Raw genomic sequence first — 12,406 nt, forward strand, 5'->3', positions numbered from 1 at the left:
GATTTTATAGATGCTGCTGTCACTGGTCCGACATTGCTTTATTCTTTCACCAAGGATGAAGCATCAGGGTTTACTGCTGTTGCTGCTAATGGAGATCTCTCTGGCTGTTTGGGTTGAGAGCATTTCCGTTTTTATGTATTGGAGTAATTAGCCCTCCTGACCATATCTCAGGAAATGTCTGGATTGGAGGATTAGGATAAACATCTTCAGTCAGACTTTCTGAGTGTGATCAATGTAGGGCGTTAGCATCTCATTTGATGTGTTTTTATCAAGGCTATGGGGTTTCCTAGCTCTCTCTTTGAAGGGGCGCTCTTTCATTTCTTGAATCGCCAGGGCTGGGCTTAAATAACTGGGACAAAGTTGAAGATACTCTTTCAAGCAATTTATAGGTCCAGGGCCTCCCTTAATCATGGCCTCTGCCTGGGCCCTTTGCTAAGCACCCACAGGTGGGTATGAACTCTGGCTCCCCTTTGCTTCATAGAACTACAATTTCTCAGGGACTCTCGAAATTTACCATTTACCAAACTCAACTTCTGTGCCTATCTTAGAATTGAGCAGGTTGTCTATTCTTTGAGGGCAGACACCATGCCCTTTATCCCATGTATTCTTTCTCTGAAGAAGATATTTATGGATCACCAGATAGTTACTAGATATTGTTCAAGGTGCTGAGGATATAGGATAAGCATAAGAGATGCCCATGCCTTTATAGAGGTTACATTTCAGTCAACAGAATAGGAAATAAACAAATTAGGGAGAAAATAATAGTATTGGTGATAATTACTTTGAGGAAAAGAAACCAGGGTCTTATAATAAAGGCCTCTATAACAGAGGTTTATAACATTTAATGTGAGACCTAAAAGACAATAAGATCTCAATGGAGAAAATTCCAAGCACCCCATCCGTTTCTACCAATGTGCTTGTTCTTTCTAAGTCTTGATTTCTCTAGTTACTATCTGAGGATAAGAATAATAGGTTTTAGTAGTAAATAAGTTAATGTATATAAATCAGAATGTCTTATACATGAAAACATTCAATAACTGCCACTATATCATCTTATTATTAATATTATTTCCCCTATTAAAACCCTTATATTTTATTCCATTTTCAAAGTAAAGTCATTGTCATATTTTTCAGCATGATATGCACTTGAATCCCTAATGAGGTTTAGCATAGTGACTGCTAAGTAGTTCATTTCATATCCTATAATTTCCTTTCTGAAATTTCTAAGTAATTTAGATGAGCTCCTCCATGGCTACCTGGTCTGCAGTTTGCATTGCAGAGAATATGAAATGTAGGACACAGTCTTGGATTCAAGTATATTCCCATTATTTGAGGGTGTTATACAGTTTGTTTGTAGCTCTTTTTCTGGAATGCACAGAATTGGCTCCTCTCATGCCATATCAGTTCTTATTCTTTCATGAGAAATGATAATACGGTGAAAAAATTTGAAGGAAAAAAAAACAATGAATCAACCATATGAAATTGGTAAAACAGATTATAAGCATGAATACATCTACCAGTAAAAATCAGGTTCGGGCAGCCCAGGTGCCTCAGCGGTTGGGCGCCTGCCTTCGGCTCAGGTCATGATTCTGGGATTCAGGATCAAGGCCTGCATTGGGATCCCTGCATGGAGCCTGCTTCTCCCTCTGCCTGTGTCTCTACCTCTCTCTCTCTCTCTCTGTCTCTCATGAATAAATAAATAAAATCTGAAAAAAAATCAGGTTATACAATGAACCATATGATCAATTTTATAAAAATACAGTAGATTATAAAAAATATTATGGAAGAAAATGTTTCAAAATACTAACAGCAAGTCTGCATAGTAGGCTGGTAGATTATGGATTACTTTAATTTCCTTCTTTGAATTTTTCTATATTTTCTGAACATCTCAAGAAAATATTCTTTTGTTTTAGAATCCAATAAAGTAAATTAATTATAAGCAAGATTAAAGAAAATAAGGAGATTCACAATCACTATGAAATAAATTCAAAGAGAATGACAGATTATATAATTTAACAAGATATATCCCTAGATTAAAATATGGGTGACATTTTCAGCTAAATCCTGGTATCTTCCTTGTTTTGTTTGTTTGTTTATTTGTTTGTTTTTAAAGGATTTCTTTCTTTCTTTTAGAGAAGGAGAGAGTGAGTGGGGGAAAGGGCAGAGGGAAATGTAAAGAATCCCAAGCAGATTCCCTGCTGAGTGTGGAGCCTGATACAGGGCTTAACCCCATGACCCTGACATCATGACCTGAGCTGAAATCAGGAATTGGATACTCAACAGACTGAGCCACCCAGGCACCCAGATATTTCCCGCTGTCTTAAGACAATGGACTCTAGTTAAAAAAAAAATAGAAAGTATCTTATAGTTATTGCCTAAACATTTCCCAACCCAACATCATACAGATGGGAAATTGACTGTGTACTTGTTACAGAATGTGTACTGTCTATACTCACATCATCAAAATAGACTTGAATATGAGGAGACATGATTTTCTATTCCCTTTGTCTCTTTCTGCTCTGAACTGCCCTTCAATCCCTTCCAACTGTACTGAGAGTGTACTTTAGTTATAGTCACTAACACATCAATTGTTCTTACCAGCCATTGGGCTCCATGAAACCTGAGACATTCTAACTGAATTCCATATCCCTGGTACCTATATAGTGCCTGCCCTATTAGTGCTTGTAGAATTTGTTGAATTGCCGCTATTTGCTCCCCAATTCTCTTTAGATGACATAAGTGAGGGTGCTGTTCAATTCTTAAACTCTGGACTACAAAAGAACCAAACTGTTCATTTCCTTAAGGGCACCTTTATATTTAACATTTCAGGGAGTGCCTTGCTTTCTGGCTTTCTTCTGTTTAGAAAGTCCTGGCAATGAAATGCTTTCGAAGCAGTCTGATGTCTGCAAAATCTTTGTTTTCTGACCTGGAACAGAAATTAAACTCTCAACAAAAGAGCAATTCTCTACCTGCAGGCCAGAGTACAGAGCTTCAATGTAAATGACAATTGCAGGGGATCTTAAAAAGGAGATTGGAGGGAGGGCGATGTCATGTGACAGGATTTCTACTCTGTCTCAGCCCTTCTCTTTGGCTTTTAGATGGGTTGAATGACAGGTAAAGCACAGGGCTGAGGCTGCCAGGAAAAATAAGTGTGGGTAATTTTAATCATTTGTGCAAGTCTTTAAATATCCTGTATAGCTTTCAGGCACAAAGCAATCTTCCTATAGAGAAACAAACTCAGGATGTGGTTACAAGGTAGAGTTCTACTCCTTTGTGTTAAAGTGCCTTAATGATCTGGAAAAAAATAGATTTGCATGAATGCTACTTATGGAGAGCACTTAACACAATAGTTACTCAAGACAAACTTCAGCACAAGTAGATGTAACCGATATGATGAGTCATCCTATGTGGTTTAAAGCCACCACAAGTGAATGTCTTTTAATTCAGTCTTCATGAGCCCAGACTATTTTTTATAAGACTTTGAGAGTATCCATGGCATTGACGAAATGCATTTAGCTATTTAGCTATTAGATTGAATCATAAGATTGAAGGACAGTCTGATTTAAAAATGATTCAGGTGAGTGGCATATAGATGCCAAAGCCTCTATTCAGATCAGCCTAGATCTTTTCTTTTTCTTTCCTGGTCTCATGTCATAAGATATACACAAACACACAGAGTGACATCATCTTAAGATCTGAGTAATATAGTCAGGATAGAAATATAATTGGCAGCAATATCTTCCCATGTAAGCACATTAGTGATGCTTACATAATCTTTTGGCATTGACTCATTCTCTGGGGTAAGAAGTATAGTTTTCTGTTTCAGTATCACTGTTCTAGTTTGGAGAAACCTTTGCTCTCTGAAGAAAACTACAATGTGAGATGTTTATTACTATACTGGCTGTATCTTTGATGCTTTTCTTAAAATTATTTAGAGATGCTCTGGGATATCTAGACCATGTGTGAGAATATGTCACCTAATTTTCATTACTATGTCATGACAGTCATTACTAATTGATCATAGTGTGTCTTTCTGTTGGCATCAAATAGGATCAAAATCCTTCTCGGTAGAGTGCTCTAGGAAGATATAGCAAATCAACTAGAATGATAATGGGAAATTAAATCTACTTTTCATTCACAGCTTACATCAGAAAACCTAAAAATCAAGGCTATGATCTTCAAGTGTCCACCCTTACCTGAATGAAAGTTTGGGAACACTAGGTTCTGCAATAGCCACGTATTAATACAAGTTCTCATTCTCCATGGCTTGATTACTATATTTTTCTAGTATTTTAATGCATTGTCTCCATATTATGTATTCTTTTTATTTTTCATTCCTTGTAGAATCCAGCACAATATGGAGCCACTGTAATGCAATCAATAAATATTTGTTGACCAATTAATTCATACAGTGGTGATTTGTCTAAAAGCTGTATTGGTTTAAAGGAAAGAATTTTGTAGCAGGAGTCAAAGCATTTAAGTTCTATTCTCCTTTACACCTGCAAATAGCTGTGGTCTGGAACAAGCTCTTCAACTCCTCTGGACCTTGGTTTCCTCATTTAAGAAAATGGAGTGATGAATTAAACATTTGCAAAAACCTCTTCCACTGAAACATATATTAATTCTTCTGAAGGGGTGACTATTCCAGCATTTTTAGAGGGAAAAGGTACAGAAAATATCTATTTTCAAATATATAACTCTTTCATTTGCCTTTCCACTTTTATTCTCACTATCTCTCACATTCGTTTCTCAATTTTACTTTGACTAGAGAGTTCCAATATCGGGTAGTTGGCCTCTGAGAAATGGCAAAAGCATCCCTGCTCTATACACACTCCATCAACTACACGTACAATGATAACTAATAAGGCAATCCCCTTGAGTCACTAAATCCGTAAAATTTGGGATCTGTTTTATTCACTACCAAAAGGAATTAGTAGATCTCTAGTAATCCCATTAGACTCACATCCAGAGAAAACTTCCCCATTCTTCAAATTACTGCCCACCATGTTTGCATATACTATCCACTTTCCCAGAAAAAACTTTCCCTAGGCAACTTTCTGTGTTGTCTTCAAGACCACGTCAAAATGCCAGCTTCTCGATGAATACTGTAGTTCTACTTGGCAGTTGGATACTCTGTCCTTAGTTTTTTAACTGTGACTTTGGAAGCAGGTGTGTATTATAATTTGTAAAATGTCTGCTTAAATGTATGTCCCTCTCCACAAAGTAAAAGCATCCATAATTTAGGTAGACCTAGTTTATCTTACAATGATCTATGAGCCATGCTCTCATATGATTCTGCAGCCTATCTAACCTCCCATTTTAAGATAAGTCTCAGAATGCTTTGCAGAGACATTGTTGACCTCTTTCAGTTACTATAAAAACTAGTCTCTGATACTTATGTATTTAAAGTCCAGAATCTCCCTCGTAAATCTCCCTTAAGTTTTTAGTCTTTTAAAAAATGAAGCTTATCAGAGAATATGGTGAACGAGATGGCTTTAGGTCCTGTGATATCAATTATTTTTTTAAAGAAGAATAGATTATCATATTTTAAAACTAAAATCATAATTTTCCTTCATGTTTCTTCTCTGATTATCTGCATATATTACTAAAGAAACTGGTCAAAATTCTTAAAGCCTTGTTCTTGGTTTTAGAGTCTTCACAAAAATGCTGACTTAGACAAGTAACTGACTGGCATTTGACAATTCCCAGAGGATTTACTTTCAAAGTATGGCATTTTTGCATTAATTTTCTCATCTTTAAATTTACTTCAGATGTCTGTCTTTACATGGGTATGAGACTCTGTGTACTGATTTCATATTTAATAGTACATTGGATCACAGGTTTAAAGCATCAATTAGTAACTAGTCCAAAATAGCAAATGCATTTGCCAAACTGTTGGAAAATGACTTTTTTCTTTTTTTACCTCCACCAACACCTCTTCCCAGACAAATTACCATTACTGGTGATCTCTGATAACAGACCTTTCTATGTCTGATTCTATCATCTACTTGGTAGACATGTTGAGTGCAGCAAACAATCCCCTACCATCAAGTTTTCCAGATGTTTGCACAGCGGGTTCAGTGTTTTTAAACTATCTAAATGACGGTCCCAAATGACAAATGTTCATTTTCAAAATTAAAGCTTATTACGAATTACCTGCCAAGTACAATGTGTCAGGAGAGACTGAATGAATTAGAATTTTTGTCCATTGAGAATGAATGAATAAGAAAAAACATAAATGAGGCAAGCTATTACACATCCTGGAGGTACACAGAAAGAATTTTAAATAACAGTAATTTATTGAAAGCTGTTGCATTAATACTTATGACTTACTTTAAAAAGGCCCATCCCTACCTTTTGCCATGAGTCAGGCTTCGTCTTTGTTAATGAAAAACATAATGGCTAGGAAAGACAAGAATAATCTCTAATGCAAACCTACTTTTCTCTTGTGGTCATGATCCACATGGGCTCAGCCTTGACATACTGGGAGGAAAGTGCATGGCCCGATACAGCCAACAAAGACTGGACTCAGTTCCCTCCTTAGTGCCTTCTAGCTGTGTGGTCTCTTGCTGCCCATTTATCCTTGACCTCCACTTTACTCATCTATAATGTGGGAATAATAATATAGAGGGGTTGTGGTAAAAATTAAATAAACGAAAGTAGTAATTGGATATGCTTTGTAAACTATAAAGTATCCTGAATATATACTGATGTCAGAATTACATTAACTACCACATGTTAATGATTTACTATGTGCCAGATATGATGTAAGGCTTCACATGTATTCAATCTTCTCCAATGTTCACAATGGTTTAAGGTGGGTAATATAATCCCTATTTTATATATGAGAAACAGTCTTAAGGTTAAGTAACTGGCCTACGTAATGGCTAACTTGGGTTAGACAGGATAGGATCCAAAATGTGTGAACCCAAAAACATACACATAATATCTATGCCATGCTACCGATCTTTAATCATTAAAGCCTAAAGCCTGGTGATGCCTCTTCAGCTCAAAATATTTTTTTGCTGCCATTTAAAATTGCCTTCAGATTCAAATTTATTGATGCACACAAAGGGAGCAGCCTGCTGACACTATAGACAACTTTTTTTTTTAACCCCAAAGAGCATCAACCAGTCTGATCATCCTGCATTCTAGGCAGGAAGGCAATGAATAACCATAGCCAAGAATTCTATCTTTTAGAAGACTCTACAAGATTGAAATTCCTTTTCAAGATGGATGTGGATCTCTCTTCTTTACATCCCCATAGCTCTGTGTATAACATCAAATGTAATTCTAAACACATGATATTTTAACTGTTTGCTTATAAACCCAACTTTCAAGTAGCCAGAATTTTTTAATTACTGTATCCCAGAACCAAGAATAGAAGTTGCATAGTAATATTTGAAGAAAGAAATGATGCACATTTTCTTGTTGCCTAGGAAAATTATGGTCCCGGATAAATATGACACCAGGCTGACCACAGAGTCAGAGATTGTTTCATAGGACAAAATAGAACATCTAGATTTTCCATCTTTAAAATTATAATCAGCAGCAGGAAGCAGAGCAATACCACTGTCCCTGTTATAGGAATCCAAAGGCTTTTTATAGAATGCACAGCAGCAAATGTTATCGCTATGCTTGAAAAAACCATTTTCATTATCAGATGCCTTTTTTTCCCAATTGATTATGACTTTTCCTTTAAAAAATGCATTTAAGCAAAAATTTTCTATGCTTGATTTAGCCCGAGGGAAAGTTTTGGGGACTAAGACGGGAGAGAGTAGTCTGTACAGAATTCCTTCTGCCTTTAAGCCATGCACACATGGACAAAATATATCGCATTCAACTGAAATATTTTTTTAAGAAAAAATCCTATTACTTAGAAAGAGCCTAACAATGAAAACTCCAGCTTAATGGTATAGTCACTACCATATAAGCCAATGGACAGACAAGGGTAAGTTTTGGTTTTTGTTTTAAAGTTGTAATGTTTTTAAATTCTTTCTTCCTGGTGGAAAGGGGTTGCACTGTACTAAAGCTTCTTCTGTATACTTCTGAGGATGCACCAATTCATGTTAGAAACCTTCAAGGTGGGATCCCTGGGGGGCTCAGAGGTTTAGTGCCTCCTTCAGCCCAGGGCATGATCCTGGAGTCCTGGGATCGAGTCCCACATTGGGTTCCCTGCATGGAGCCTGCTTCTCCCTTGCCTGTCTCTCTCTCTCTCTCTCTTTCTCTCTCTCTCTCTCTGTGTATTTCATGAATAAATAAATAAATAAAATATTTTTAAAAAAGAAACCTTCAGGATGAAAGTCATTGGAGTTAAGGCTAGTGTTTAGTTAAGACAAACTGAATTAATGGGGCCCACTCAAGGTGGACTATGAATCTATTTCTATGTCTGGCTTAGCTTAATGTGTCTCTTGCCATGAAGGGAGGGCTAGAGATAAGGATTTTTTAAGCTGATAAAAGCTCTTTAAGATTCTTCAGAAAAAAATTACAAAGATGAGAAACCTGAGGTTATACCCAATATGCTAAACAAAAAGGTAGTTCTCAGAGCAACCACTAAGACTTGTTTGAGAGAAGCAGGCAATTTACAAGTCTAGGACAAAACAGCCTTTTTATTTCATAGAAAGAAAAGACAAATAATTTTAGAACAACATTTTGATTTAGCATCTGTAAAGGATCTTTGAATTTAAATTTCGATATATAAATCCCAATTTTGCCATGTAAAATTAATAATGGATTTCTCTAAAGCCAAACTCTCTTCAACCTCCGCTGTAATTCTCTTAAGAAAGCATTAAATGAAAGCATTTCACTTTAGTTGAAAATCAATGGCACTTCAGTGAAGCATGCATCTCCCAAGTATTATGAAGTCAAGAATCATACAGTTCCCCTAGTAAGACATGGGGCCCTGGATTTGATGATAATAACTTCATAGAACGTATGAGTCTTTGAAAAAATTAATACAAAATGGAAATACTGAAAATCTAATGTGTTCATATTTAAATTCTCTTTGAAATGTCAACCTAAATGCATTATAATAAATTAATGTTGATGATACAATAATAATAGTAATAAAGATAGTAATAAGTAGAAATAACATTTAATTACTGCTTACTATAGACCAGACACTTGCTAAATACTTTATATGCATCATTTCATTTGATTCTCTCAAGAATTATGTGACTTGATTAGTATTAGTATTAGTTATTAGTATTAGTTATATTTTTAGAATAGACTTAAGGAAGATCAACGTGTCAAGACAAAAAATATATTTAAGATGGATTAAAATATTTCATTACAGGGATACCTGGGTGGTTCATTCGGTTAAGTGTCTGACTTCAGCTCAGGTCATGATCCCAGCGTCCTGGAATGGCCCCACCTGGAGCCCCGCCTTGAGCCCCGCCTCAGGCTCCATGCTCAGAGAGAGTCCGCTTGTCCTTCTCCCTCTTCCATTACCCTTCCCCTCCATTCATGCTCTCTCTCTTTCTCTCTATCTTAAGTAAATAAATAAAATCTTTAAAGAAGGGCTCCTGGGTGGGTCAGTCAATTAAGGGTCTGTCTTCAGCTCAGGTCATGATCCCAGGGTCTTGGGATGGAGTCCTACATTGGGCTCTCTTCTCACCAGGGAGTCTGCTTTTCCCCCTCCCTTTCCCCTATGCTCCTGATCTCTCTCTTTCAAATACATAAATAAAATCTTTTAAAAATTAGTAAAGTATTTTTTTAAAATATTTCATTATACATTAATCTATGGCAATGAATCAAAATGTATTATAAATTCCATCTATTTGAAGTTTGCATTCCTTTTGTAGACTGATAAAAATGTGTTTGTCTTTCACTGTGGTAATTATAAGGATGAAAAAGATACAACCCTGCCCTCCAGGGACTCACAGTCTTAAAAAGAAATGAAATGTGCACTAAAAATCCAAATATAATTCATGGCAGTTTGTAGTAAACTGTAAGACAGTGTGTTCAAAGCTTTGGGTAGTTAGAAAAAAGAAAACAATTCCTAGAACTTGGGAAAGGATCAGGAAGTCTCCTTAAGGAAGAAGCAGTTCCATTGGGTTTAGAAGGTAGATAAAGTTTCAACAGTTAGATAGATATGAGGCCTAAGAGAAATAGTAATGTGCAATGTCGTCAAGAATAGTGTCTCGGGGTGCCATGTTGTTGGAATTTTTGACATATGGATAAGCAATAATATGGACTCAATTACACAATACTTTCACTGTCTTTCAAAGGAGTTTAAACTGTATTTGGAATTCAGTAGAGTTTTGTAGTGAAGGTATAATATGGTCAGAGCTCTCTTAAGGAAGATTAGTCCAGCAATACATTACACTCATTTATACTTTTTTTTTTGATTACTGCACTGATGAATAATTACTGTCTTATTACATGTGCCAAGACCTATATGAGGCAATGGGGATATAATAATGAATGACTCACTTTCTGCTTTCATAGTTTATAACTATGAAAGTTAAACATAAAACTGAATAGTGTCACCAATACTATAAGAGAGGAAGTATACAGTAGCACCTAGGAGTACCTTCTCTAGCATTGGGATTAAAAACAACTAAAACAAACGAACAAAAATTCGCATATAAAGTAGCTTCAAATCGTGTGTATTTGTGTGTGTGCGTCGGGGGAGGGTATAGGTTTACTGGGTAGGAGGGTCAATATATGAAAAGGCTCCCAGGGGAAAATATGCTTTGGGAACTTGATGTGGGGTTATTCGCTTTCCAACCACCTACATTCTTAATAACCTCAGTTATGTGCACAGGGTTCCTGACTGTTTCATCCTGCAGAGAGGGTCTGACCATCAGTCAACTTGCAGGAGAACCAATGAAGCATTATGAACAAGGGCCTTATGAAAGCAAATTCTGTTGAACTGAATTGGCTCTCTTCATAGACCTGGAAATCATCTGGTCTGACTTTAAAAAAAAAAAAAAACCAAATATGAATAATTCAGTCAAGCCTGAAATAAGCACCTTGAATGAGTATGGCTTTTAGTGTTCATTTATTCACTCAATTATTTAGTAATTATTTGTTGTTTATCAGAACCATGGAACCCAATGTACTAAGCATTTACTTTATCCAATCCTTTGGTTATAATTAATTATTCCCTAAATGCTTATCCTAATTTTCCTATACCTCTTTATAATGCATTTATAGTTTGTTTCTGTCACTGTGTGTTGTGTATATAAGTATCTACAGGTAGATTGTGGCATTCTGAAGGAAAGAATTATGTTATCATTCCTATGTCCTATCTATCTATCTATCTATCTATCTATCTATCTATCTATTTATTTATTTATTTAATTTTATTTTTTTTTAAGATTTTATTTTTAGTTATTCATGAGAGACACAGAAAGAGAGGCAGAGACATAGGCAGAGGGAGAAACAGGCTCCATTCAGGAAGCATGATGCTGGACTCGATCCCAGGACTCCAAGGTCACACCCTGAGCCAAAGGCAGACACTCAACCGCTGAGCCTCCCAGGCGTCCCCCTATATTGTATTTAGCTAATGGCACAGATATAATAGGGATTCTATAAATGGTTGCTAAATGAATGAATTAATGGATAAATAGATGGATGAATGGGTAGTTGGGTGGATAAATGGATGGAGACAGACATGAATATAAACTTTTTCCTGTCTTCATGATTCCTACAGTTTAATGCAGATCAAGTATGCATAGTTAATTAGAAATATTTTTCAATATCCAAATCATAATCTCTTTTCAATTTATGTTTACTGTAGTAGTGTCACAGTCTTACCATGATCCTAAAGATACCATGAAAGAGCTCTATAGGATACTTAGAGTTTAAGTGTTTATCTCTTCTATGTTAAGTTTGATTTTTAAGTCCCCCAGAGTACCAATTTGTAAGTTTTCTCTTAAAATTCATTGAAAAAGCACCCCCAAATCCCTCACAAAGCCATTTTAACATGCTGTTTATTTCCTATAAGTTAGATGTAATTGAAGTGGATAACATAATTGAAATTTTAAAGAATGTCTGCAGTCATCATTAATCTAACAACAATAGAGAAGTATGCCTCTTCTCTATTGCACATAAGAGCATTAGCATAATTTCCAACTCTCCTATTCGGTGGTCCTATGTGATTGTCATTTTCCCAAAAGTCCTGCCATATTTTCCTCTTTCCTTTCAGCATATTCGGGATATCTTTTTTGACTGCTTCATGCCATGGACATTGATCTGGTGGACCATGTATAACGAATTTAAAAACTGCAATGGAACTGTCTACACAGACATCTGTTGCTCAACAACTTATTTTGAGAAAATAGGTAAGATATTTCTTATATTCCCATGCATTATGGAGAAGCACATCTTTATATTTCATTTGAGTAAAGTGATTCAATAAAACAAAGAATGTTTTCCCTCTTAAAATCATGGAATGTTA

At 35.9% G+C, this 12,406-nt stretch overlaps 1 long non-coding RNA gene across 2 annotated transcripts in view; it reads right to left on the reverse strand.

Annotated features, from left to right (window-relative positions):
• LOC140623083 (uncharacterized) overlaps positions 1-12,406 on the reverse strand; it is a 252,763-nt gene that overhangs the window by 18,175 nt on the left and 222,182 nt on the right. The window contains exon 5 of one of the 2 annotated variants that reach the window (XR_012022763.1): positions 6,472-6,603. The exons of the other annotated variant lie outside the window; for it this stretch is intronic. This is a non-coding gene — a long non-coding RNA (uncharacterized lncRNA). Of the gene's footprint in view, positions 1-6,471; positions 6,604-12,406 lie in introns of those variants that run through there. 2 annotated transcript variants of the gene reach the window in all.

The sequence above is a fragment of the Canis lupus genome, chromosome 2 (genome assembly GCF_048164855.1).
Source record: "Canis lupus baileyi chromosome 2, mCanLup2.hap1, whole genome shotgun sequence".
In the NCBI taxonomy this organism is placed as follows: Eukaryota; Metazoa; Chordata; class Mammalia; order Carnivora; family Canidae; genus Canis; species Canis lupus.